Source organism: Ischnura elegans, chromosome 3 (genome assembly GCF_921293095.1).
Source record: "Ischnura elegans chromosome 3, ioIscEleg1.1, whole genome shotgun sequence".
In the NCBI taxonomy this organism is placed as follows: Eukaryota; Metazoa; Arthropoda; class Insecta; order Odonata; family Coenagrionidae; genus Ischnura; species Ischnura elegans.
Window position 1 is genome coordinate 61,858,328 of NC_060248.1, and position 12,155 is coordinate 61,870,482.

General features: G+C 38.4%; 1 protein-coding gene across 1 annotated transcript in view; it reads right to left on the bottom strand.

Annotated features, from left to right (window-relative positions):
- LOC124155905 (somatomedin-B and thrombospondin type-1 domain-containing protein) overlaps positions 1-12,155 on the bottom strand; it is a 958,847-nt gene that overhangs the window by 580,992 nt on the left and 365,700 nt on the right. The window lies entirely within an intron of this gene.

The following is a 12,155-nucleotide window of genomic DNA, read 5'->3' on the forward strand; positions in this document are numbered from 1 at the left end:
CGCAAAAGAAATACCAAAAACAAATGCAATTACACCCTAATACTGGGTGGTACGGATTGTTTTCAAATTTTGAGAGCAATCATAATACAACGACGAACAATTTCCGCAAAATAAAAACTAAAAAAAATTAATTATGAACCAAAATAAATCCAGGAATAGAAATGTGCTAAGCCCACTGGACCGAATAATACCATCTTTGTGCCCGCGAATCCGTCACTGTATCGAACGGATATGGTTAAAGGAAAAAAATAAACATCCTCAGACGGAAGCTCTTTGAATGACGCATCAGGGCGGTATCGTCAAATGCATGCTCTCATGAGGAAACAGTAGCAAAAAATATACAACCAGATTGAATGGAGAAAAAACATAATCTAAATAAAAAAGGGGTCCTATAGGAAGTGCCCTTGACGCACTTGCTAAGGAAGTCTGGAACGATGATTGGCCTGGAATCAAGAGAAAAAGTTTCCGATACTTGCGAAGACTTAAATTCTTCGGGTATAAACATTTTTTCTACCCTACAGCCTTAACTCTGTATTTTCCACTTCCCTTATCACGACGAATAAGAGTATCGAGGGAATTTTCGTGCCTAATAGGAATGAGTACAATTAAACTCCCATTTGATCACTGCATGATTATTTATATGGGAACATAGCCCGAACGTCGGAACCACCTTTTATTAGGGCTGGTTGTGCCGATGCCACTTTAGCATATTTCATAGAGCAAGAGGCGATTGATGGATATGAGTCAAAATAAATCTTGCCACGGAATATCAAAAAATGCTACCAAATGTGCAAAAAAATAATTAAAAAGATTTGTCTAGTCATTTCTCATTTTGAAAACATCCATTATGGCCTACTTAGTGACGTCGTAGTTATTATCGTGGCCCAAAAGCGAAAATCAGAAGGATACTGCTATCTGTAACGACTGAAAAATAGCATAAATGTCAAATTTTAATTGCCATAGGAGTTCCATAAAAACTGCAAGGAAAAGGGATTTGGCAACGTCAGTGCGACAGTATGTTTTTCAACGGTGTCAGTTCAACCGATAAATATGAAACAATCATGAAACAGAATTTACTTCGATGCATAATAAAAAGCCCTGCATTAAATACGAATCAAAAAATGAAGTATTACTTCTATTCTGTTAACATAAAACATAATATCATCTGATAGGAAAAAACAATCCAATAAGTATTATTGCATGCTGGTTTAACGGCCTCGGCTTCGCAGCTTGTTGGGCTGAAAGATATCTCAGCGAAGAACTCACTAAGCGATTGGTCTTTTCAAAATGAAATATCTTCATGAAAATCGCCGTTACATTGTAATATTAAATAAATTTGACAACAATGATCGCAACCAAAGTAACAATCGATTATTGCTCGCGAATCCTGATATTCATCAACAGAATAAGAGAGAAAAAGAAAGTCTGCGTATTTGCTTGTCCCATTTATTTGTTAAACAATTAGAACTCAAACTAGGTTCAAATGAGTAAGAATTGACTTATGTCCGATTACAAATTAACTTTTCCCTGGCAGGTAGGTGCAGTGATCAAAATTCGCTCCACTGATCGTAAGTTTATGTATGGAAATAGTCTAAGTATGAGGAAGAGGAAGAGATTCAAAGGTCAGGTATGGCATAAAGGAAGATAAGGAGCAACCGAAAATTGATTGAAAGGGTGGAAGAGTGATATGCCAGAGAGTTGTCTTCCAAGCCTGCACGAAAACAGGGTTATGCTCTTATTTTTCGGATGCTATGTCCACTGATGGCTATCGGATGAGTTTTTTAATCAAGGAAATAGACATCATATATCTGGAAAAGAGAGGATAAGGTTAAGGAAACTCTCCCTGGTCAAGGAGTGGGTGGGTTAAAGGCTCAGATGATGTGTAAGACTGTTAGAACTATAAGGCTTTTGGAGAGAATAAAATACTAACATAAAGACCGGAAATATTAAAGGAAAAATCAGAAAACGACCGAGATGAGGAGATAGAAGGACCTTTGTGAGGGAGTCGAATAGCTTCAGTTGGAATTATGCATAAAATTTTAGATGAACGCGAAGAAATGACTGTCTTCATCGTGTCACGGTCGATTTCGAGCGTCTTTTCGGACAATGCTTTCATGAAATTTATCCGCAATAATGGCCATACACATCCATAAACTGGTAGTTATCCGTCCCATTCTCGGACGCGCAACCGTTGACTTGCAAGATAAAGACTATATCCACGATGCCACCGCGTCTCAGGCAACTGCCTAGGCCAGGGTATGGTGGACAAGAGGGAGACACCGGGGTCGATGCGGATCGGGAGGCGACAGAGAAGAATGAAGGGCCGGTTGAGTGGCAGAGAGTTTAAGAGGGTGAACGAAAGACGGGGCGCGCAAAAAGCAGGAAAAAGAGCCCTGGAGCGAGGGCGGGCGTAAAAGCGCGAAATGGCCCTGATTATGGGGTGGCCGAGGGGGAAAAAATGGATTTGAATACGGGCGCCGTGAAAGGAGCACTATGGGTTCAGGGGACTCGTCGCGCGATGAGGTTGTAGACGCAAAATGTGTGGGAAACCACGATTACCAAGGCTTAGGGAGCCATTATCTGGAGAGAACTCGCTAAAAAAAACTTGCCCCGATATCCCAATTCTATTTTTCCAGCGTGATAAACAGTCCCCCTACGGATTCCGGGTGAATTATTAAAATGAGATTCAACCACTCCCGATTTTCTTGTGCTGTTAATGGTACATAAAATCTCTTATGATAAAAAGGGTTTTATAGGCAGCAAAACAAATACAAAAACAAAATTAGAAAGTATTTTAGCCCTGGTGTTAATTAGAAGAATTAAATTAATATATAATATTAAACGTAGTATTAGCTTTTTCTTCGTCGGCCCAAAGTTTTTAGTCGCTTTAAAAATGAAACAAGAGCAACATAACTAGGACATAATTTGAAATTATTTTACAGTGAGGGAGACATGAGTTGATGGACTACAAAGCTTTATGACTAACCGTGGATTACCAGTTGTCGCCTGAAACTTCTTTTTTCCACATGCACAAATGAATTATCAGGCGAAAGAATCTAGCACAAATGGCAAGAATAATGGTGTGAATGCTTGTGTACTGGAAACTAAACGCAAAAATGAACCCGCAATCGAGAAAAACAATGTGATTCAATGGTTTATGAGGATCTTAATTTTATGCTTACGTTCACCGACGAAGTTCTGGCTTCGATGCTTATCAAAGGTGACGAGCATCTCGTGGCAAACCTACCAACAAAAATCTATGTTTGGGCCTAAAATATGTTCTTAAATTCAATCCCACACGCATGGACGAATTTGTTAGAACATTCGCCAACTTCGTCTCACACCAATGGGGAGTTAAACTCACCCCTCTACATCATTGATAATGATTTATGATCATACTTGTGTCTACGAAAATGGCATATTTGATGATGATGGCGCTAATCGATATGAGAGGAGTTATGCACTAAGCTACTAAAATGACGGAAACTTACCGTAAAAATATTTTTCATTTATTTGCACAAATAAACCGAAAACTATACAGAATTAACTGCAAGTTTATTATTAAAGGGCCAGAGATACATAATTGGTATATTTCTATCGAATAATGAAGAAAAATTATTGGGTTGTAGAGCCAAGATGAAACAAAAGAGGTCAATTCTTTATATTTTTCTTTCAAGAGAGCTTTGAATGTGAATAGCAAGGATCGCTCAACTGTTCTGCAACCCTGATGGTAATGAGGGCTTTATTACCGCAAACGACCCCAAGACATTTATTCGAAGGCAGATATGAATACGAAATTTGATGAAGATGGAAGAAGAGATCAATAAAATAATCTAAGAAAATTGAGAAATTTCGTATAAGATAAATAACAATTCCAGAAAAAGGATAAAATTTTAAATTATATGAAAATAGGAAATTAAAAACGTACTCAATGAATTTTTACTCATGATTAAGATGGCTTATGGCTCGGTATTAAAATTTAAGTTTAAATTTTAAAATGCTGGCGTCACCAACTGGCAAGACTAAATTGACGTAAGAATCCGTCATACTCACTAAACTTAGCACTCTCTAAGGCGCAATTTACTTATTAACGGCCAAAAACTAATCACGAGATCGCGTATTAATCATACTTTATCTTTGCGTAGCCAGGAACTGAAGTAAAAATTATAATAAAAAAATAAGAATATTCCAATAGAATAAAAGAACTTAATGCCACTTTTATTCTGAAAAAAGTAACATAAACGTTATTCATTTCCGCTGGGTAAGCTTTACAATGAGGTTGCCTGGAATCGCCCCGGGTGAAAAAGGTTTACGGGGATGAAAAAGAAGTCAGGTACCAGCAGAAAAATTACGCACAAGAGAAGGGTTGACGGGGGCAGAAATGAAAGGCACGACAAATGTCTCTGCCCTGAGCAAAAGATGAGGGGGACCATAATGAGTGCGTTGGAGGATGGATGGAGGGTACACATAAGGGGTAAAGGACGAGTGGGGGATGAAGATTAAACCAGTGTCTTGCGGAGGCAATTAGCGGTACACAGGGGCTTGTCCCGAGTGCGAAAACCTTAATTTTATTCAGGGATGTCATCCACGAATATCTTAACTCTGATATATACCTACCCTCCCAACATTCTTAATTTGTGAAATTCATGATTTAGCGTTCGCTGCTGTATTTTAAGGTCTCGTCGAATGGGAAAAATAGAAGTCGCGTGTTGAAATCATGGTTGGAAGGTATAGAAAAGAGAGGAATGCACGAAGTAATTTATTTCTTTAAATGCTACTTTCTGCTAAAAAAAATAATCGCTCTGACAGCTGCGAAAGGTTCAAATTTTTCCAATATCTAAATATGTATTCTATACGCAAATTTAGGCGTCCTGATGATTTTTATCGTTTCTCTTTCTGTATAAATTAAGGAACCCTAGAGAAACCAACCCTATTCTTAAAAAATCCTTCAATTGTTGGTAGCCGGAAATCCCAACCGAAACATTCATTTGTTTGGGTTTCCCACAATCAACAATTGAAGGGAATAGCGCAGATAATAGATGAAATTTGAAAAATTTATGGTGGTATCCTATTTTGCACAAGCAAACCAAATTTATAAATAAATAACAAAAAACTAAGGGCAATAATTCGAAAATTTGCTTAAACCGCCGAAACGCAAAAAAATCTGACATCTAGGTCCTACGCAAATGAAAAAACAGAAATTATATGGTTACAATAATTCCTTCAAATTCTCTCTTTTCTATCTGGCGTCTAACTTCCTGGATATTCTCGTTTCACGTGAAAACATAAATGGTAAAATAACAGCCATTTACTCATAAAATTCAGGTGAAATGGAAACAGGCGTATTTTCATTTTCCATAAGAAGTGAACCCAATATCAAAACTTCGTGGAAATTTTCTCGCCTCGCGGAATCGGAGGCAGGAAAAGGTGAAAAAATCGACGATAATATACATCCACGTTCCGCAAAAATGAAAAAGGAAGAGGGAAAATATTTTCTTTCTAGAATATGCAACAAAGTTTACGAAGTGGGGTGGCGGTCACCTTTTACAAAATAACGAAACGACAAGAATGTTAATGGCAATTAAATGTTGCACCAATATCGAGAACAAATGAGGAAATTACTAGAGTTAATCCAATAAATTGAACTAGCAAATAAATCAGTTTTGCAAAATATTTATTATTTATTAAGAGGCATTAAAGAACATTAGGAATAATTTTGAGAGACATCTTTGCCTTTATCGCTGTTTTTTTACCAAGCCAAAACGCCTTTTAGAATAAGTACTAACCCGTACCATCCGATCTTTTTGAGGCCGACAACCCTCAAAGGAGATAACTTATCCTCCACGGTGGTAATGATGGGATATACTTTGAAGGCACACTTTGATTCTCAATTTAACGACAAATTGATTGACCATTTCAATAGCAATGGCATCATTAAATTCCTGTCCGGCAAACAGGAAGACTTTTTGATGGCGCGGTCCATTACGAAACCCCACTGACTGCAATTTCCTGTACCAGAAGGTTGAAAAAAAAAAAACGGATAACCCCTTTGATCCGTCTCCCGTTCTCCAACGACAAGGGCAAAAAAAATACTGTTGGACTCCACCACATACATTTCTCTGGAGATAACTTCAAAATAATTGCTCATGCATACCATTAGCTTCTACTAAATAAACTTGCATGCCATATGTTGAGGCAAAAAGATTAAAAGCAATCACTTTGGAATAATGAAGACCCTTTTCTGTATATTGGACTAGCTCCACCATAAAGATAAGCAGCTGAGTAACACTTGAGAGGGGGAATGCTCTCTCCAATCCTTCAAACTTAATTGGTTTCTTGCTTTTAGAATTATAATAAACTTCCGCCTAAATTTTGTGTATTGTATACTACATTTAATCAGCACAGATATATGACATTAAAAATAGGGACCATAAAATTGACAGGAAAAAGCTTGGAGATCAAATGGATTTTGCGTCACAAGAAAATCCTGAATAACATTAATTCATATTTTATTTTTTACACTGTTGTGCAGTGGCGTCAGCACTTGAAACGTAATTTCGTGAAATGAATTCAACCGAGGAAAATTTCCTCAGCATTTGAAATCCATGAAAAGTTAAAGTCATTGCATCCAATGAGCTTACACGTCCATAAATATGCACTGTACCTTCGTTCGCCTCAAATTATCACATGATAATTGAAAATGTTTCTGGAAGGGTATATTCAATCGCAAGCGCGATCTTGTGGAGTCATCTATCACATATTCATGCCTAAATTTCGTATTTTTCCAAATATAGGTAACCGAGGGACGTTCACACGCAGGTTATGTTCACACACTGATCATGGTTCAAAATCAGTGCGTTAGAGTTCATCTCAAGGCAGTATGAATGCTCTTTATTCTCCATCTCTTTTCCAAATGTTTTAGTTCCAAGCTCGAAAGCGTCTTAGTTTGAGGAGAAAATTACCTCTTTTCAAACGAGATATAAAACACTTCCTAGTATTTCTAAATAATTATTGTGCAATTAGTGTTATGGTAAAGATTCATTAAAAGGTAATAAATTTAAAAATAGAACATAATGAGAGCAGGAATCTGAGTACTGGTATAGAAAGTATATGACATAAAAATGGGACCATGATACTGACAGAAAAACGTTCGGGGATTTACTGGATTTTGTCTTGCAATAAAACGCTGAATAAAATTAATTTATATATTCATTCTAGTGCTATTGTACAGTGGCAAGGCATTTGAAACGTAATTTTGTACGGTGAAATGAAATCAAATGAAGAATATTTCCATATAATTGGAATTCCACGAAAATTGGCACAGTTGAAAAATTAAAAAGGTTATATTCTTTTTTATTTTGCGGTACGTTTCGGATAAGTTTCAAAAATGTATTTCTATGACGTTAATCTATTATGCGGTACTCTAAAAAAATGATTAGGCACACAAATGAAAAAAGAGATTGAGAAATTTCAAAAATACATCAAAAGAACTATTCAGGACCAGGAGCAAAGAGGCGCGCACCCTGTTCGGGGAAGGGAGAAATCCACGCAGGAAACTGTGAGTGAAAGGCATGGAGATAGAGAGACAGAAGAGGGAGCGTGCTTGGCCCTGGGCCAAGGACAAATCCCAGGTGTCAAGGGCGGAGACTCCCGGCTGGGAATACGGCGGATCCATCAAGGCCCCCACGACCCTAAGCGGAGAGTTCAATGTTTTTTTAATAGACTCGTGAATAAAAAAAAAGACATTCGAACCCCCAACCGGGACAGATCTCATTTCAGTCTCTCGTCTCCTTCGCTTTAGTCAAACGAAGGGAAACGAGACGTCTGCCCCACGCATAGAGCACCGAGACTAACAGAATCGGAATTTCAAATTTGAAAAAAGACACATTCATCGGATTCAAGCTATTCCATCTGAAGGAACCTACAAGTTTGTCGCAGAAAATATGTACGACGTGCGAAATGGATTCAAAAATTCAAATAATATTATTTTAAAGCGCATAAGTTAGCATTCAATTTGCACAAGCAACATATCGAAATAAGATTTGATGCTTTCTCTGCGAATAATGTGGGTAAACTCTTCTCGGGATTCCCACCGGGTTAAATTATCCATATCCATTAAACTACGTTTCGAAGTCCGAATTGGAGTTCATCCTCATTCAGCAGCCCTGAGGAAGAGCCCCGAGTCGGAGCTTGAAACGTTGGCTAAAATGAAGAATTTCACACGGTGAGAATCCCGAGAAGAGTTTAGCCACAAAGGAACACACTGTTTATAGCACACGAAAATGAATGGCATCTTACATGAACAGAGAAAACAAAACTCTTCAGGTTTCAAAGCAGACTTATGTTTAAGGTAACCTGTAGATCAATATTATTATTCCTTGGCCATTTGAGGGCAACCTGAGCAATCAGACGCGGAAGAACAATATATCACCAGTGTTCTCCTACGAGCTTGAATTTCATAATGCCTAATGTTACAACACAACGTCTCAACAGAAGCTAGCCACTAAAAATGGTCGGCGTGAGATTTAAAAGGAACAATCACTGAAAAGCGATGTAAATGAGTGGGGAAGAAAATCCTCAATAGGTTACTTTTTTCCTTAATATAGTATGTAATGGGGCACGTCTTCAAATGAAACAACGTCACTCAGCTTGAGAAATCAATACGGCCGTAACAAAGAAATCAACAATCAATGTAGGCACTAATATGTAAATAGCTAAAATAATAGCAGGTCTCAGGCATAATAGAAAGTACCAAAGCCAATTTCTGCAAAGTATTCTACAAGCCTGTACGGCTTAACTTGACCAAGGAAAAAAAGGAGTAAATTGAAAATAAATTAATTGCGTCAACTTATATGATTACCCAGTTGTTTTCACACTCATCATTGCCTCGTATGCTAAGCTTTTAAAATTAATTTATGAATCTACATTAGGTTCAGAAAAGGCAATCTAATTCCTAGTAAGAATTTTCTTAATACCAAACAAATATTTTGGCCAGTTGCAAATTATCTTTCGCTCTTATTTGGTTAAAAATTATCACCAACAGACTATACTACTGATTCTAAAAAAATCGCATCAGCCTCATGCGTGGGATGTGCAGAAATAATTGTCCTCAATGGAAATATTCTGAAAGGCAAACGACGTAACGAAATTAGGGAGGATTGGACGAGGGCAGTAGTTAAGCGTTTATTTTTTTGGAAACCTCCCACCCAGAGTCTTAATTCAAACCACAAGGCTATAAGGCGCATCTGACCTTAGCTCCGTCCACCCAGCGTCCTTTGCGTCAGCAATTAGGGTAAACGAGAGAGAGAGGGAGAGGATAAATCCAATTGAAGGGCGGGGAGGTGGGAAAAAGGCCACGAATACCTCGTCGGCACCCTTTTCTCTCGTCCCCCTACGCCCACTCCCGCTCGCCTTCACCAACGATGACACTTCTCATTCACATTTGGTAAAAGACCATCCCCTTCCGGGATAGCAAAAAAAATAGCACTCATATCTCCCCTCTAGTAGAGAATATGGGAGAATAAGAATACAGGGAGGGGAAAAATTGTGTCAAGATATTTTTTAGTTAGATAGCTTGATAGATACCCTGGATAGCTGATGCCAGTAGGAGCCAAAATTGCAAATGATTTGTTGGGCAAAAACTTGCATTTTGTTTAAGTACAGAAACTTTGAGCCAAGCGCCGCGAGCTTGCCCTGTTGTCGGATACCTTGGATACAACGCGATGTACGGCAGGCAAAGCATTTTAAATCTTGAGTTGTCCAGAACATTCGGCAACATGGCAAACCCACGGCCAATCGAAGCGATTGGTTTAAAGTTTCTGTAGTTTAAAAATGATGCGTTTTCGAGCTAAAAATCACAAGTAATTTTTGGTCACACTGGCCTCCAGTCGAAAATCTACGAAGGAAATCATTTACGGAAAATCGTAGAAATATCCTTCCTCATTGGAATTTTTTTTCCTTTCTGTAGAAAGTGTAAAAGTTTAATGGTTTCGCTAGTGGTAGGGCCCGCCCGTCTCTGCGGTGCGGGATTCCTCATCCCTACCCTTCCACTCCTATCGTCTCCTAGGAGTCGTCGGGCTCCTATCGCGGTGGAGCCTCCTTCCTTTTTCCTTCCATGTCCTCCCCCTTCCGTGGTGCAGATGTGAAAATGGAATAGCTTTCAGAACCTCCCCCGGGAGTGTAACCTCGCGAGCCCGCCCTGGAGTCTCGTTACTTTTGGCATCCAGAGTTAAAATTTCGCGTTACAATTTTTATCCACCCTGTATAGAATTTAAATAGGCATAGAAAATATGCAAGAATTTTTGGACAAATGCGTGAATCCGTTCTTGAAAAATGTTTGCAGTAGATTTAGATGGCCTTTGACAAATTAGTCAGTCGCAAGAGTTGCTAGCAATTTTTTTGTGGCCATACATACTCCTCGTATTAATAGAGTTATACTTTTAGCAAAATATTGAATCGCTCAAGCTAAGAGGGGCACAGAAATTTGCTAATGTCAGACCAATCACCATCGTAAGAACACAAAATTCCTCACTTCTTCTTTACATGCATTGAGCGCTAATTAATCGTGTCTAAATACGTTATTGGACGACAATTTTAGAGTTTTTTAATATTTACGATTGCGTGAATTATTTCAAATATTTTTTCCTGAGTGGTACTTCTCACTCATCTACCGAATTCGTGGAATAAACTGATATTTTTGACCGGAGACTTTCTTCGCGAGTTTTGCGACTCTCTTTCTAAGTTTTCATATTATTTTGCAGATTTTAGCAGCTGAGACGACGAACCCCGAGAAATCTTTTATTCTGATAATCATGAAAAGGGTTATTCAATTTTTACTGCCGCAGATTATGGTTTGATGCTAACCCCTCACCACCCAATCACGAATATGTATAAATTAGAATATCGTTGGGAAAGTGTGATAAAATGGAAAGAAAAGCCCCAAACCAAACAAAAGGTAGGTGTAAATAGCTCAAGGGTCTTGAATTTATTCAAAGTATGTATTTAACACATCCATGAAGCATTCACTTCCATACACAGTGCCCGCAATAACGTTCATAAATAACCTAAACTTTACCTTGTAGCACACATTTGATTACGTTATATTTTAGGAGAACGCACAATCAACTTAATATACAATAACATCATTATCATCCAGAAAATTAACCGTCACAATCACCATCCTCCATGAACTAATTACCGAGTGATATGATTCCATTATTATTGATCCGGCATAACTTTCAATTTACAGTCAAGAAAACAATAACAAACCTCAGCTGATAGTAGCATTTCTCCAAAACATAACGGTAGCGATTCGCGGTTAAAATTAAGAGTCCAACTTTACCCCCGGCCCAAACCTACCTGTAAGCGCAGCGATCGTAACTCTGACGAAAAGGTGGGGGAATTAGGAAAGCATGGCAGGAGAAAAAAAGGATTTGGGAGGAAGGACTGAGGGGCACAATGAGCAGGTTGGACAATGGGCGATGTAAAACTACCTCGACCGGAACCTTTCTGAGCGGATGAATAAACAAGCAGGCCCGGGGAATAATGGTCCCCATTTTCCGCAAAACATCCCTACGCGTCCGGCGCATTTCGTTTTGTTTTTGTTTTTTTGGGTGGTCGTGAGTTGGAGGACATCATCACAGAGGTTCTAACTCATCTACCGAATACGCGGATCACTTAGCAGAGACTATCTTTGCGACTTTCCTTCTAATCTAATTTCCATCTCTTTTATGGAGACATTAATGACTGAGACGTTGAGACGACTGAAAAATGATTCATTCAGATGATGATTGAAAAGGGTTATTCAATATTTACTGTCGCTGGTTACAGTTTGATTTAAACCAATCACTTTCCAATTTCAAATATAAATTAGAATATCGGGGAAAATAATTAAATGGAAATAGAAGCCCCTAGCCAAACAAAAGGTAAAAAACGAAAGCTTGAAACTTTAAAAAATATTAATTAAGGACATCTAGTGCGGCCTAACACTAGTGATCGTTGAGTGTGCTCACGCTTGTGGGAATTTTGGCAGTGCATAAGGAGTTTCCCATGTGTTTCAGATGGCGATGACCCTCCTTCTTTATCTCTCCCATGGGACGTGTTAATCGCCCACCAGATACCCGTGAGGTGGCGAAGAGGTGAAAAAGAAAATATAG